At 49.7% G+C, this 14,523-nt stretch overlaps 1 long non-coding RNA gene across 1 annotated transcript in view; it reads right to left on the reverse strand.

The window, feature by feature from the left end:
• The window catches only part of LOC144148916 (uncharacterized), a 39,793-nt gene extending 25,481 nt beyond the window's left edge, over positions 1-14,312 (reverse strand). The window contains exon 1 of the long non-coding RNA XR_013318103.1: positions 14,100-14,312. This is a non-coding gene — a long non-coding RNA (uncharacterized LOC144148916). The remainder of the gene's footprint in view (positions 1-14,099) is intronic.
• Between the last annotated feature and the right edge of the window lie 211 nt (positions 14,313-14,523).

Here is a 14,523-nt window from a genome sequence, read left to right on the forward strand (position 1 = left end):
TTGCAGAACTGTGCGGTTGATGTTTCGATGTCTGTGATGTCTTGTGCTGTAGTTGGATGTTCCTTACGGAAGCTGTCCCAGTCGGTCCACGTGGGTGCAATAATGTTGCCCCAGAATAGGTTGGGTACTATAATTTGGAGGATGTAGTGACCCCTGCCCATGTCGACACCCGTGTTGTGCCAGGCTACTTTGCCCATGTGGTCGTCATTGATAAATGTAAGGTCTTGTTTGATGTCCCGTGCTACGGAGTTGCCGATGCGGCTGTGGCCAGCATGATCTGCTATCAGGACACAGGTGCGGTCCAGGGCATCCTGTAACATGTCCCGTCCCTTGACCGTGTCCTTCACGTAACCTCACGCTCAATGGGCGGCGTTGAATTTCCCTTTGATCAGCAACATGTTGTTTTTGGTTTGGTTACTAGCTGTGTGTAGCACGGTTTTGAATTTCTGTGTTTGGTGCTTGGAGTAACTGTATATGCTGGGGATGAACAGGCTGCGTTTCCGTTGTTTACGGGGAGTTACTTTGGTGAAGTTGTATTCCTCCCTGCTGCGGCCGTGTTTGAGTTGGTGATTGATGAACGTTACCCCATAACTGACAAACTTGCAGACGCCTCGTCGCTCAGCCGGAAAAACGTGAGTGCAATACCTAGGGAGGGTTGAGGTTACCATCGCCCTTTCTTGCAGCAGGGAGACGTCGGGTTTCTTAGGTACTGTGGTGATGTATTACTGCAGCCCTGTTCTCATGTTCGAAATATGGCAGTTCCAATGCCGGATCGTAAGGTTCGACAGCGATACTATTGTGGATTGGGGCGGGACCATGGGTGTATCAGAATTGGAGCTGACGTTTGTTCTTGAGGTATGGGTGTTTGGTGAATTGAGCCTCATAGATGAGGCTACAGTCTATGGGTTTGGGGGTTTGTTGAGTGATGTCGAACCGCTCATTTGTTTTGCGGAAGGACGCGGGGAACAACTCCTCCAGCCGCTCCAGTTGTTGGCCTGTAATGGAAGCAGTCGTGGCGTATGTGCTGGCGCGCTTCACTTTTTGCTTGGATAAAGTTGACGCTTGGGCGAGTTGGTGTTCCATAATCTTAATCATGGTAAAAACAGGAATTGGGAATCTCCGCCTGAGGAATTCACTTGTGAAGTCATGCGTTCATAAGTTGCGCTCTAGTTTTATTGATTAGGACAATCGCCTAATTAGTGCAGGTTATCCTCCATATATATTAACGTCGGTTTCAGAGGGTTTGTTAAAGAAAAGGAGGGCTAAGCAAAAAATGTTTGGAATAACAAAAGGAAATGGCAGGTTGCAGTTTTGCCGCACATACATAAGGTATAACGTAATATAAAAAGAATTGGCAAGCATGCCGATGTGAGTGTTGTTTTTTCAGCTCCGGAAAAAGTTTGCAGATTTTGAAGAAACGTAATAGCGATAACCCAAGTTCTCAAGTTCGTAGGAAGAAGCAAAAACGACAGTTCATCCCATGTGCAACAAACGTATTTTAAACCACAACTTTATTGTGTAGCAGAGAATATATCGGGCAACCGGGGATATGTGTTAACGATAGGCTAGAGGAACACAGTTATCACGGGGAAAAAGTAAAAGCGGTCATCTAGGAGTACATTGTAGGGACTGTCCTGGGTGCCAGCCTATCATCACTAGTACCGCAATATTGTGTAGGGAAATTATTGAGGCTTATGAAATAGCAAAAAAGGAAGAAAAGTGTGTTGAATTGCTTGGGTTTGGGCGAGTTGGTTTTTCATATCGTCTTAAAATTGCAGCTTGAACAAAAAACGACAGGACAGAGGAAGGAAACACGGACACAGTGCTGTGTCCGTGTTTCCTTTCTAAGTCCTGTCGTTTTTTTGTTCAAGCTGAAATTTTAGGTCGAAAACTGTGTAAGCGTCTCTGCTGTTGCGCTATCCTGCAAAAGAAATCACCTATCTGGGCGGTGTGTAAGCACTTGGTAGTAGTGATGTGGTGGATTTGTTATATTTTATTTTCACATGGAATGTGTTGATTTCTTTGTAGTTTTGAATTCTGCTATATTTATACCAGACGTCACAGCAATAAACTTCAGTTGTTAGTCAGCGCCTCTGTGTCGAGCTCTCGCTATCGTCCTCGTTCCTTGCTTGCGCTGTGAAGTCATGATTTTTCTAGAGATGAGTTTCGAATGGGGTCAGTTCCGTGTGGTTTTGTGATCACGTGCATGCTTGTTTTTTCAGGGGTTGGATCGGGGTATTCTATTCTTGCTGCGTGTCATGGACGGTGTCTATTGATTGTGTGCCTTGGCGGGACGACGTGTAGGTGCTATGCTCTTTGGTAACGGTGGATGCAGGTATCTCGAGTGACTGACCTGGGTCAGTGGTTGGCTGGGCTTGCTGTGCTTGGAGTTCTTTTTTGGCATCTGCTGCCTGTAGGGAAACACTACCCGTGGTGTTTACCAGCGTCGCGTTGGTTGCGTGGAACCTGCCAGCTGCTCGGAGTGCTTCGGCGACGCGTGGCGCTGTTAGAGCTTACGATGCTGCCTAACTTTGCCCTTTGCTAGGTCCGCCCAGCTTTCTCTCGCAGACTACTCACAACCGCGGGATGCGCTGCGCCATGCACGACGGGAAGCGTGTCGTGAGCCATGGCGCGACGCGCCGCGTGGTCCGCGGCGGAAAGCGCTGCGTGAGCGGGAGCGTCCAAGGCATAGAAACTAGCTTTAGTCGAGTGCTTGCTTGTGCTGTTCTTCGGCGTTACGGCACTGCCATTGCCTTTGCCGCACGGAGTATGGAACCCTGAAATTGGCTCTCCAGAAGCGGCCCATGATGGGGTGTTCTCCGCCACAGAGTTTGCATCTGGGGACACATTTGTGACCCTCTCTTGGATTACAAACGCTACATGTTAGGCAAGCACGTACGTTCGCTGTGGGGGGCACGTCACGCCTGTAGCCGACCTTGCCGCTTACTTTGAAAACTTCTATTTGCTTCCTGTAGAGACTGCCCGGGTAGAGTGAGGATACCTAACGCACATACGTGCGAACCATATTACCGTAAACACTACGATTGCTGTCGTCGCGTTACCGATACGCTTCGCCCCCACGGCAAAGGGTTGTGCTTGGTAACAATCTGCTACATTTTTTCGGCTTCGCTGTCCTCGAGCCCAATTCCACTATAACGCCCTTGACAGTGGCCTGGGCGGTCGTTTCGTTAGCACTCACTTCGTATATTTTTCCTCGAAAATTGATAGTTTGAATTCGACCGCACTTCTCCGCGCTCTCGCCGCTTAAAGTGGAGAGCGGCACACTATTCTGCTCGGAATTGGGACATGCCACATCTTCAGTGCGATCTGCTTTCCAATTACCACTGCCGCCATGGTGGCGGCTGCCAAGCATGCAGCTCCTGCCTTCAAAATATCGAGTCCTCAGCGGGGCCGCACGACGATGTTAATTTCGTATGGTAGAATGGTTGGCATGAGAGCCTCCGAATAAATGCTGTCCTAAGGTTCTTGTTGAACTAATTTTTCTACTAAGAGCTCAGAGTGTCGGCGCAGGACGTCGACTCCCCTCCGTTGCTCTCTGGCGTGGTAGGCTCTTGTGCCCGCCGAAGGGCAGCGATCCGGGCGAGCGCAGAAATTCAACGGTGTAATTTCTCCCCCGTCTACTTGCGCGCACATTTGCGAAACTTCCGAACCGTGCATCGAATAGGCAGATGAACCCTGTTGCCGCGGAAGAAAAACGGCTGGATAGGCCTAGCCAGCACTGGGTTCGCTTAGGCTTGTTGGCTCCTCGTGGCGATGAAGCAGGAAATGTCCGTAAATCGATAAAAAACACACCTTTGATGAAAAGTCGGGAATCGGTTGATCGAGAATATCTTTTCGAACCCAGTGGTAATTAAATCTTCGGGATTTAAACTAATTAACCCTGCGAAAGCGGTCATTAGGCACGGAGGCTTGCCGGCCGCAGCGGCCCACTACATAGAAGATATGCATCTGGATAAAATATGCGAAGCAAACTATTGTCTCTATTATTCATTGCCAGGAGCACCGTGACCTTAATGTAGTAGTGGAACTACATGCACGCAGCGTGTGAATTGACCTCTAAAAATGGTCCTACTGCGCAGACTGCACAAGTTACTCCTTGAGTGTGAATGATGGATTTCCTGGCGTATGAAACTACAGTATGTTATCTTGTGCGGACATGTAAAAAACACTGAATCAAAATGAATAAATTTACTGCAGGCTATCTCTAAAACGCAATCTTGAGTGCTATAAGACTTTGAAAACAAATAATATTTTCACGTGAGGAGAACATGTTCGCTAAAACTATGGACTGCACAGAAATCCAATAAGTAAAAAAATTATGAAGGTGTTACCTATGCATTCGAGTACCACAAAATCTGGAATAGACTTCTTTGTCTAGTCCCACGGTTAAAGAATTATGAGAGGCGGACTAAAAAAACTGCTTACTAATTTTAGAGCTGTTCTTGTCAAGAATACGTCATTTCCAGGCGGCTTCTAAATATTTATTTGACTCAAGCAAAAGCATATTTGAGTACGGTTATATTCGTACCAAGGTAGAAATGTTACAATAAAGCAAAGTTTCCACTTAATTTCTCAAACAAATGCGTACAACAGTTTTTCATGGTGTAACAGTAACTATAACATATTCGTATCCTTCCGCCGTATGTTTTATTCAAATTAATTCTTGCCACTTGCTTTCCAAAAGTTTATTTTGTAGTCGAATATATATGTTAACAATGAAAGTTGGTAACTTTGTTCGAGTTATAAGTATACTGATCCAAAAATGTTCCAAAGGTGTGCATAACCGTAAAGCTTTGTTCATCTTTGAATTTTTTTTATTTCTACACAACAAACAACGTACATATTGCCGCGAACCATACATTGGGATTGTTTATTTGTGTTTTGCTTTTACCGCCCGGCTGCGCCGGTCTGTGTTATCTCTGCGCCAAGGGAAGCGCGTGTTCCATTCATTCTTTCTTTCTTTCTGTTCCTCATGTGTTATCTGTTGTGATAGGGAGAGCATTCCGATCTAACGTGAACAGCCCAGAATAATCTTCTTGGATCTACTATGTTCTCGATGCGAATCGACGTTTCGAGAACCAGGCGCGCCAAAAGATAAAAAGCCTGCAGTGCGGACGCCGGGGCATTCGATTCTGCGACGCTCGCCGACGCACGTACGTCACTTTGTTGACCACTGCTTCGCCGCCTCTGTATTCTTTTCAGTTGTTAGGGGAGCACAAGTTCGCTCCAATAAACTTGTTTCTTTTCCAAACAACTGCTTCGTCCTTGGCTACGTGACATCTGGTGGAAGTGCTGGGTACGCACCCTTCATGCCCACTACAGCCTCTGGAAGCCGCCAAGCCAGCCCAACAAGAGCCAGCCTCCGCGTGCAAGATTTACCACCCGAGTTCGGTCTACTACCGGAGAAGACGAAGAAGAAAAACGTCGCAACCAGCACCATGCTCAACCAAGCCAATCCTCCTGTCGTTCTGCAGCAGCCACGGGAACCGCCATCATTCCGAGGAGCCCCCGCAGAAGACCCAGAAGAATGGTTGGAGAAACTGGAGCGCGTCCGGAAATTCAACAGGTGGGACGACGCAGAAACGTTCCGGCACGTTTTCTTTTACTTAGAAGATTCGGCTCGCACTTGGTTCGAGAACCACGAGAGCTCCTTGACAAACTGGGCTCAGTTCAAAAGCGAGTTCACTAAGGCCTTCACTACCGTCGTGCGGAAAGAAAGAGCCGCCCTTTTGTTGGAAACGCGCACGCAACACCCCAACGAAGGTGTCGTGATCTTCGTTGAGGAGATGAAGCAGCTATTTCGCCGCGCGGACCCCGAAATGACGGAAGAAAAGAAGTTGCGCTTCTTAATGCGCGGAGTGAAGGAGGAACTGTTTGCTGGACTTGTCCGAAATCCGCCCAAAACCATCGCCGAATTCGTGACCGAAGCCAGCACCATTGAGAAAGCCCTCGAAATGCGTGCTAAGCAGTATGACCGCAACTTTGTTGGCGCGGCCAATGCAAACGACTTTGGCAGCACGCGGATCCCGGCCGACAGCCTACGCGAGACTATCCGCGCAATAGTGAGAGAGGAGCTGCGGAAACTTCTCCCAACGCCGCCGCAGCCCCAAGTCGCTTCCCTCGCCGACGTGATTAGAGAAGAAGTGCAACAAGCGTTGGGAACTTCTACGCCATCCGAGGTACCCCGAGAGCCACAAGCTATGACCTACTCTGCGGCTGTTCGTCGACCCCGCCCTGCCCCAACACGCCGTCAAGAGGCCCCGCCGTACCGCCGCCCACTGTCACCCGCCCGACCCCCAGTAGCCCAAAACCAGAGGTTGAGGAAGACGGACGTATGGCGAACTCCCGATAATCGTCCTCTGTGCTACCACTGCGGAGAGGCCGACCACATCTACCGTCGCTGCCCATACAAGAGACTCGGACTGCGTGGTTTCTCCGTCGACGCACCTCGCCCTCTCCCTGGCCAACGACCACGTGAGATCGACGAGTATCTATCTGAAACCAGCCGTGGCCCATCCCGTTTCAACCGCTCGCCATCGCCCTACCCGTACCAATCGCCGAACCGTCGTAGCAATGCTGACTTCGCCCGTGGAAGGTCCCCCAGCCCACGCGGGGGAAACTAAAAGCAGCAACTTCTGGAGGTGAAGTTGCAGAACGGCGAAAAAACGAAAACCCTCCAACGACGCATGGCCGCACCGAACACCGTACCTGCAGCCCAACGACTCGATCTAACCCGGACGTGACTCCCGAACCCGACAACAAGACGCGACGCTTACCCGAAACGACAGAGCCTGCCGCTGAGAAGATGACGAGAATGACGACGCATGGTGCCCGCCCGTCAACACGCACAAGCCGAGATACAACGCCCCGACGCACCAGAAACTCCAGGAAAGCGGCGTCCGACGTCCAGCTGTCCATCGACGGATTTGACGTAGTCGCCCTCATCGACACGGGAGCCGACTACTCGGTAATGAGCGGCTCATTCGCGTCGAAGCTGAAGAAAGTTACGACAACATGGGACGGTCCGCATATACGCACAGCAGGAGGCCATCTCGTAACGCCAAGTGGAACGTGCACATCACGCGTCACCATAGGCGGCACCACGTACCCTGCTGAGTTCGTTATTTTGCCTAACTGCTCCCGCGACGTAATTCTCGGAATGGACTTTTTGACGGACAACGGCGCAATAATTGATCTGCAGACCAAGTCGATAACTTTTTCCTCGGATTACTCCACGACGCCGCAGCCGAACCACGGTCACCGTGCTGCTGTCAGGATCGCCGACGATCACATCACCCTGCCACCCCGCGCAAGCTTGATGATCGCCGTCTACTGTGAGGATGCTGCTTCTGACATCGACGCTATCGTAGAGAGTGATCGAAGGTTGCTTCTCGACCGCGGTGTCTCCGTCGCAAGAGGAATTGCGCACTTTAAGCAACGCCAATCTCACGTTTTGGTCACTAATTTCACCGAAGAGTACCAGCATTTAAACAAGGGAACTGCAATTGCGTTCCTCGAAAATACGCAAGAAGCAAGTGAAGTGATCGCGGTCGCCGACTTTGAACGCACACCCGATGACACCTTCAAGCTTCCGCAGCCCTTCGACGTAAATCCGGCGCTACAGCAAGAACAACAAAACAAATTATTGGCTTTGCTGCGTCGCTATAGCGAATGTTTTTCGTCGAGCGCAAAACTACGTCAGACCCCTCTAGCGAAGCACCGAATAATAATCGAAGATGGAGCCCGACCTACCCGACAGTCACCGTACCGCGTCTCTTCACACGAACGGGAAGCCATCCGGACTCAAGTCGACGACATGCTCAGCGACGACATTATACAGCCTTCGAAAAGCCCCTGGGCTGCGCCCGTCGTACTCGTAAAGAAAAAAGACAGCACATTAAGGTTTTGCGTTGACTACCGGCGACTGAACAAAATCACGAAAAAGGACGTGTACCCCCTCCCCCGAATCGACGACGCCCTCGACCACCTCTGCCACGCGAAGTACTTCTCATCGATGGTCCTGAAGACCGGCTACTGGCAAATTGAAGTGGACGAGAGGGACCGAGAGAAGACTGCATTTATAACCCCAGACGGCCTATACGAGTTCAAGGTGATGCCGTTTGGGCTGTGCACAGCACCAGCGACGTTTCAAAGAGTCATGGACACTGTGCTAGCTGGCCTTAAGTGGCACACCTGCCTCGTATACCTCGACGACGTATTGGTATTCGCCCGGACTTTCGACGAACACCTTGCAAGGTTGGAGTCTGTACTCGAGGCCATTCGTACGTCGGGGTTGACGCTGAAGCCTGAAAAGTGCCGTTTCGCATACGGGGAACTCAAGTTCTTGGGCCACGTCGTCAACGCCGCGGGAGTCCTACCTGACCCGGCAAAAACATCAGCCATTGCGAACTTCCCAAGGCCGAAAGACAAGAAGGGCGTGCGAAGATTTCTCGGGCTGTGCGCATACTACCGGCGCTTCGTCGCAAACTTCGCACGAATTGCAGAGCCACTCACGCGCTTGACGAAAGATAGCACCCCTTTCAGCTGGGAAAACGACCAAGAAAAAGCATTCGGCGAGCTGCAAAAACGCCTGCAAAGCCCGCCCGTGCTCGCTCATTTCGACGAAAATGCCGAAACGGAAATGCACACGGACGCCAGTGATATAGGCTTGGGTGCCGTCCTTGTCCAAAAGCAAAGCGGCTGCGAAAGGGTAATCGCCTATGCCAGCCGTGGTCTGTCGAAGGAGGAGAAAAACTATTCTGCCTCTGAGAAAGAGTGCCTGGCTATTATATGGGCGATTTCAAAATTTCGCCCATACGTGTATGGAAGGCCATTCAAGGTTGTAACCGACCACCATGCGCTGTGTTGGCTCGCCAATTTGAAGGACCCCTCTGGCCGTCTTGGGCGGTGGAGCTTGCGCCTGAAAGGAGTTCGACGTTACAGTCGTTTATAAATCCGGCAGGAAACACTCCGACGCCGACTGCCTGTCCCGCGCCCCCGTCGACCCACCACCACAAGACTCTGATGAAGACAGCGCGTTCTTCGGGATCGTGACGGAGAGCGACCTAGCCGCCCAGCAGCGTGCCGACCCCGACTTACGCGTCATAATCAAGTACCTCGAGGGATGCAACGTTGCCGTTCCTAGGACCTTCAAACGCAGCTTACCAGCATTCAGCCTGAGAAACTCCGTCCTTGTGAAGAAGAATTTCAGCCCCGGAACAAGAGCGAATTACCTTCTCGTCATCCCCGCGGACCTTCGTGACGAAATTTTGGAAGCGTGCCACGACGACCCGTCTTCCGGACATCTGGGCACAGCCCGCACTATTGGAAAAATCAAGGCGAGGTACTACTGGCCCGGCCTTACCTCTGACGTCACCCACTACGTCCGGAGCTGCCGTGACTGCCAGCGACGAAAAACTCCGCCGACAAGACCCTCCGGACTTCTGCAACCGATCGCCGTCCCATCGAGACCATTTCAACAGATTGGAATGGACCTTTTAGGCCCGTTCCCTACGTCACGATCACAGAACAAGTGGATTGTCGTAGCGACAGACTACATGACGCGCTACGCAGAGACCGCCGCTCTTCCGAGGGGGACTGCACAAGAAGTGGCGAAGTTCTTTATAAGTCAAGTTGTGCTGCGACATGGAGCCCCGGAAGTCCTAATCACTGACCGCGGAACGGCATTTACTGCGGAGCTGATGCAAGGAGTATTACGCTACAGCAACACGGATCACCGAAGAACGACGGCGTACCACCCCCAAACGAACGGACTAACAGAACGTCTGAACAAGACAATCGCAGATATGCTGTCAATGTACGTTGACGTTGAACATAAGACTTGGGACGAAGTGCTCCCGTATGTCACGTTTGCGTACAACACGGCTATCCAGGAGACGACGCAGCTGACGCCGTTCGAGCTTGTCTACGGTAGAAGGCCGACTACGATGCTCGACGCCATGCTTCCGCACGTAGATGACGACGACCTCAACGCCGACGTCCACGGACATCTTCAACGTGCGGAGGAGGCCCGCCAGCTCGCTCGAGTTCGTATAACGGACCAGCAGCTGGTGGATGCGGGCCGCTACAACCTCCGACGCCGAGACGCCGCGTACCAACCAGGGGATCGTGTGTGGGTTTGGACTCCCATTCGACGACGCGGACTCAGTGAAAAGCTCCTGCGACGGTACTTCGGACCCTACCAGATTCTAAGACGTGTTGGGCAATTAACCTACGAAGTGATCCCCAGTGGTGATTCCGGCACATCACGACGACGCACGCGACCCGAAGTCGTCCACGTGGTTCGCCTAAAACCTTTCTACGGACGATGACGAACTTTTATTTTCATTTGTTCGGACTGTCGCTTATGTTAGCATCGGGTCGATGCACTCTTAGAGGGGGGGTAATGCCGCGAACCATACATTGGGTTTGTTTATTTGTGTTTTGCTTTTACCGCCCGGCTGCGCCGGTCTGTGTTATCTCTGCGCCAAGGGAAGCGCGTGTTCCATTCATTCTTTCTTTCTTTCTGTTCCTCATGTGTTATCTGTTGTGATAGGGAGAGCATTCCGATCTAACGTGAACAGCCCAGAATAATCTTCTTGGATCTACTATGTTCTCGATGCGAATCGACGTTTCGAGAACCACGCGCGCCAAAAGATAAAAAGCCTGCAGTGCGGACGCCGGGGCATTCGATTCTGCGACGCTCGCCGACGCACGTACGTCACTTTGTTGCCCACTGCTTCGCCGCCTCTGTATTCTTTTCAGTTGTTAGGGTAGCACAAGTTCGCTCCAATAAACTTGTTTCTTTTCCAAACAACTGCTTCGTCCTTGGCTACGTGACAATATAAACTGCCATATGTCGAAAAACACGGAGGCAAAAAGCAAGCTCCATAGTTGAGTTATCACCTTGCCTTACACGCGAACCTCAATTTTCTTAAATGATCAACAACGGGAAAATACGGCTGTCATAAACAATGTAGAACCTACACTAAGCTTGCTTAATGTGATAAAGGTGGGTAATTGGTACGGTATCCTTATTCTTCAATGTAAAGCACACTTATATGAAGTTAAAAAGAACAAAGTTGGCGCCCAACATTTATGGCTGGACATATTGGGTACATATAGTAACAACAGCCTAACATCCGGTGTTTTTTACAAATTGTAGAAAGGAGATTGCAAGACGTTTGTTTCAACTTGCTTTGAAAACGAGATATACGTAGACCCGAAAAGTATAATGACCTATAAAATAAATCTTTCTATGCAACTGCGATTGTGACAGGTGTTTCATCCGGCTTCCAGCCCTTGAGGCCCTATTGCGGGTCATTCTTGGGCCAGAACCATGCTTGAGAATTCACTATAACGTTTGTGATATTAAATGCTGTGCGCACGGTAATATGGAAGAGGCTCCAGAGCAATATTAATTCTTATTGCACGCCCCCCACTATACGTGAGTTCTTTTTATGAAGTGAGAATAACTTGAGAGATCAAGGCTACATTAGTCGGCAACCGTTTGGGCGATAATATAGGAGGGGAATCTAAAAGCACCTAAATCTTGCAAGTATTGCTTTACCATGTATTTAACATGTTTATTAGGTGAGAACGCATGTATGATGTGGCAGGACATTCTAGAAAGAGGTAGTTTCTGCCACTGCAAATCTTCGCCTAAATGACTTCCAACTGTTTTCACTAGGAATACCTTGCCTTTATTACATATATTTGGGATGGTTCGTTAGTGGAAGACCAATATTTATTTTAGAGTCCTCTACACGCTACCGTGCCTAGGGGATTGCGCCACCGTTAGGTAGGAAATAATGGTTTAAACAGAAAATGCCGTGAACCGGCACTATAGAATCAAAGAATTGTGTTGAATAATATCTACCCGCCATGAATCTATTATTTGTTTGAGCTTATATATTCCACAAACACTGGGAACTACGCCACAAAAGTTTACCCTCTATAAAGAAACCGAAATTTAAATGATTGAACCAAAGTAGAACCTACAAGTGAAGGCTTCTTACTGTTGCTTTAAACTGAGAACGTGTGACATAATGAGTAATATCTTTTATCTTTACGGCTAAATCTTAGTAATCTTACACGCAGACGGTCACAATGTCAAATCGAAACATGGTATGGTTAGCAAGATAAAATCAGGCTTTCATGTGTACACAGAAAAAACACTCCCGCGGCTCCACAACGTGTGCGAGTAACCGACACGTTGCTGAAGAGTAGATTAGAAAAGGTGATAGCGATAAAATATTTCACTCATAGAATAGTGCGCCCGCAGCAAACTACCTTCGGAAGCACAACTTAAATGATAACAGCTGACCGGCCCTGCTTCGTTGCTGACGCAGCAGTGCCAACGTGTCAATCAAAACCACCGGAAGCACTTTCCATCAATATGCGCAGGCAATGCATGCATTCTACTCAAAAGGGATAGGCGGTCAGGCGATGCGGCTCTGCTCCAGGAACGAAAACAACCTCCCCTACTCCGTACCGACCCGCAAGCTAAGCACATAAACAGGAATTAACGGACCGCAAAGGGCCCCAAACAGCTAAGCACAGGCGCACGTTCGCGTCACTGGTCACAAATCTGTAGTAAGTGCATGGAAAGATTTGCTATTATTTTTTATATTTTACATAAATGGGTGCCTGTTGTTGTCATACGATAACCGCGAAGGGAAACTGGGGCGCATTCAATAATGAAAAGGAGAAGAAGCAACAAAAAGCAAGCGCTACATGTGACCAAGAGGAAGAAGTAGGGCGCGCGGCAGGGGGAGCTATCAAGACAAAGCTTCGAACCACATACAAGGCGGATGTAGGGGTAAGGCGAGTTGTCTGCTGTTGTAGAGGTTGTTTTTGTTCTGAGGAGGGTGCACTGCACCGGGCGGAGAGTAAGCGAGGCAGGTTTGGCGGCAGACAAATTCACGGCGTAATAACCGGACAATTTCAAGATAAACTCGGCAAAGGAAAATCAGTCTAATCCTGTAGGAACCGCCATACAGAAAGAAATAGTCCCTTGAAACAAGTCCACCTCACAATCGTTCCGCATACGTGGCCCGGGAGCGAAGTCCGTGTGCTGGAGCGGTGCCCTGGCGCAGGGCACTGGCCAGTAGCGCAGCCGCCGGAGAAAGGGTTAAGCTCGTTGATTAAAAAACCGTCAGCCTCTTGCCGATGCTGCTAGTTGACGTTGCTCGGAGAGATTCCAAGCAAGATGAAATTGTTCGACGCGACGTTATCCGTTGCCTTCACGCACAGTCCAGATCTTCTGGAACATAATCACCGTCTGCTTCTAGGACTCGCAACGTCGGTCCGTTTACTAGCTCCTTCGTTCCTCTTTACTGCGCGATATCCGCCGAAGAGCCATGTGCACTTCTGTGCCAGATCGTCGTGCAGACACCTCTCCCGTAATCAGTGCCTCCTTGCATCTACGCACCACATTGAAGCAGGATCGTCGCCAGGGAGCGCCACGTTCGTGGGAGTCGTCGCCAGCGCCGAGTCGGCCTGTTCGACAGTCTCTGGCGTGCCTCATGGCGCGTAACCGGGCGCCAGGCGCAGCTGAACCCTTCGGCCCGCGCGACTGAGCTCTGCTCCGGCGCTACAACCCCGCCCCAACGCGTGGGTGCTGACTGCACGAGTATCGCTAGGAGGGCAACTTCGGCGGCACGCGTCCACGCCAGCCTTCATTGTGAGCTTTCCTTTTATTCTGGGTGTCCACGGGACATTCGTGGACCTTCTCGACGAAGCCGTTGTAGCAGACCACTTGTATTATTTCATTTACTCTAGCCTTTCCTTATGTCTGTGGTGTGTAACGTCTCGTGTTTGGTCCAAATCTCTTTATTTTAGCATCGCCTGAATACAATGTGTCCTAGTATGCGCAACAAGCATTACCTGAGTTCCGCAGCGTGATCCCCTGCCCAATCATTACAGATGTCGATACGATCTTTCGCAATGCACGGACAAAAAATTTTGGGCACACCAATTACTATTCCGGATATGTTTCCACAGCTAAACACCTACTAAATTTGAAGGATGAATGCCAGCAAGAACAATAGGTGTTGAAAGTGTAATTAAATACTCACCATATGCTTCAGTCGCGACTAGCACAAGCAAGATGAATACTGTGCCCCTCATGTTTTTTTCTATTTGTGGCCGGTCAATGGTAACAAAATGGGTGTTCAAGAAGCTTCGTGTTTCCTCACGGGGTTTTATACCAGTGAGGCACAAGCGATTTTGTTGTCTGTATCTTCATTGAAAACGTGTCATACGACAACACCACTAAGCCCTTCTATGGGAAATGAACTGCTATTTTCGGCTTTGTAAACCCACAAAAAATCCAATTTTTGTCATGCGTATATCTTGCTGTGATATGTAGGCTTTTATGTTACTGTGGAACAATACAATTTTTTCAACACAAGAACTCTTCTGACGTATGTCTAATTTTTCTTGCTTTATATATGGTACTCTAGGGAAGGAGACCCCGTATTTGAAGAGCGTTCTACATTG

Source organism: Haemaphysalis longicornis, unplaced genomic scaffold, assembly GCF_048455015.1.
Source record: "Haemaphysalis longicornis isolate Haplotype H1 unplaced genomic scaffold, Haemaphysalis longicornis Haplotype H1 scaffold_8, whole genome shotgun sequence".
Lineage (NCBI taxonomy): Eukaryota > Metazoa > Arthropoda > Arachnida > Ixodida > Ixodidae > Haemaphysalis > Haemaphysalis longicornis.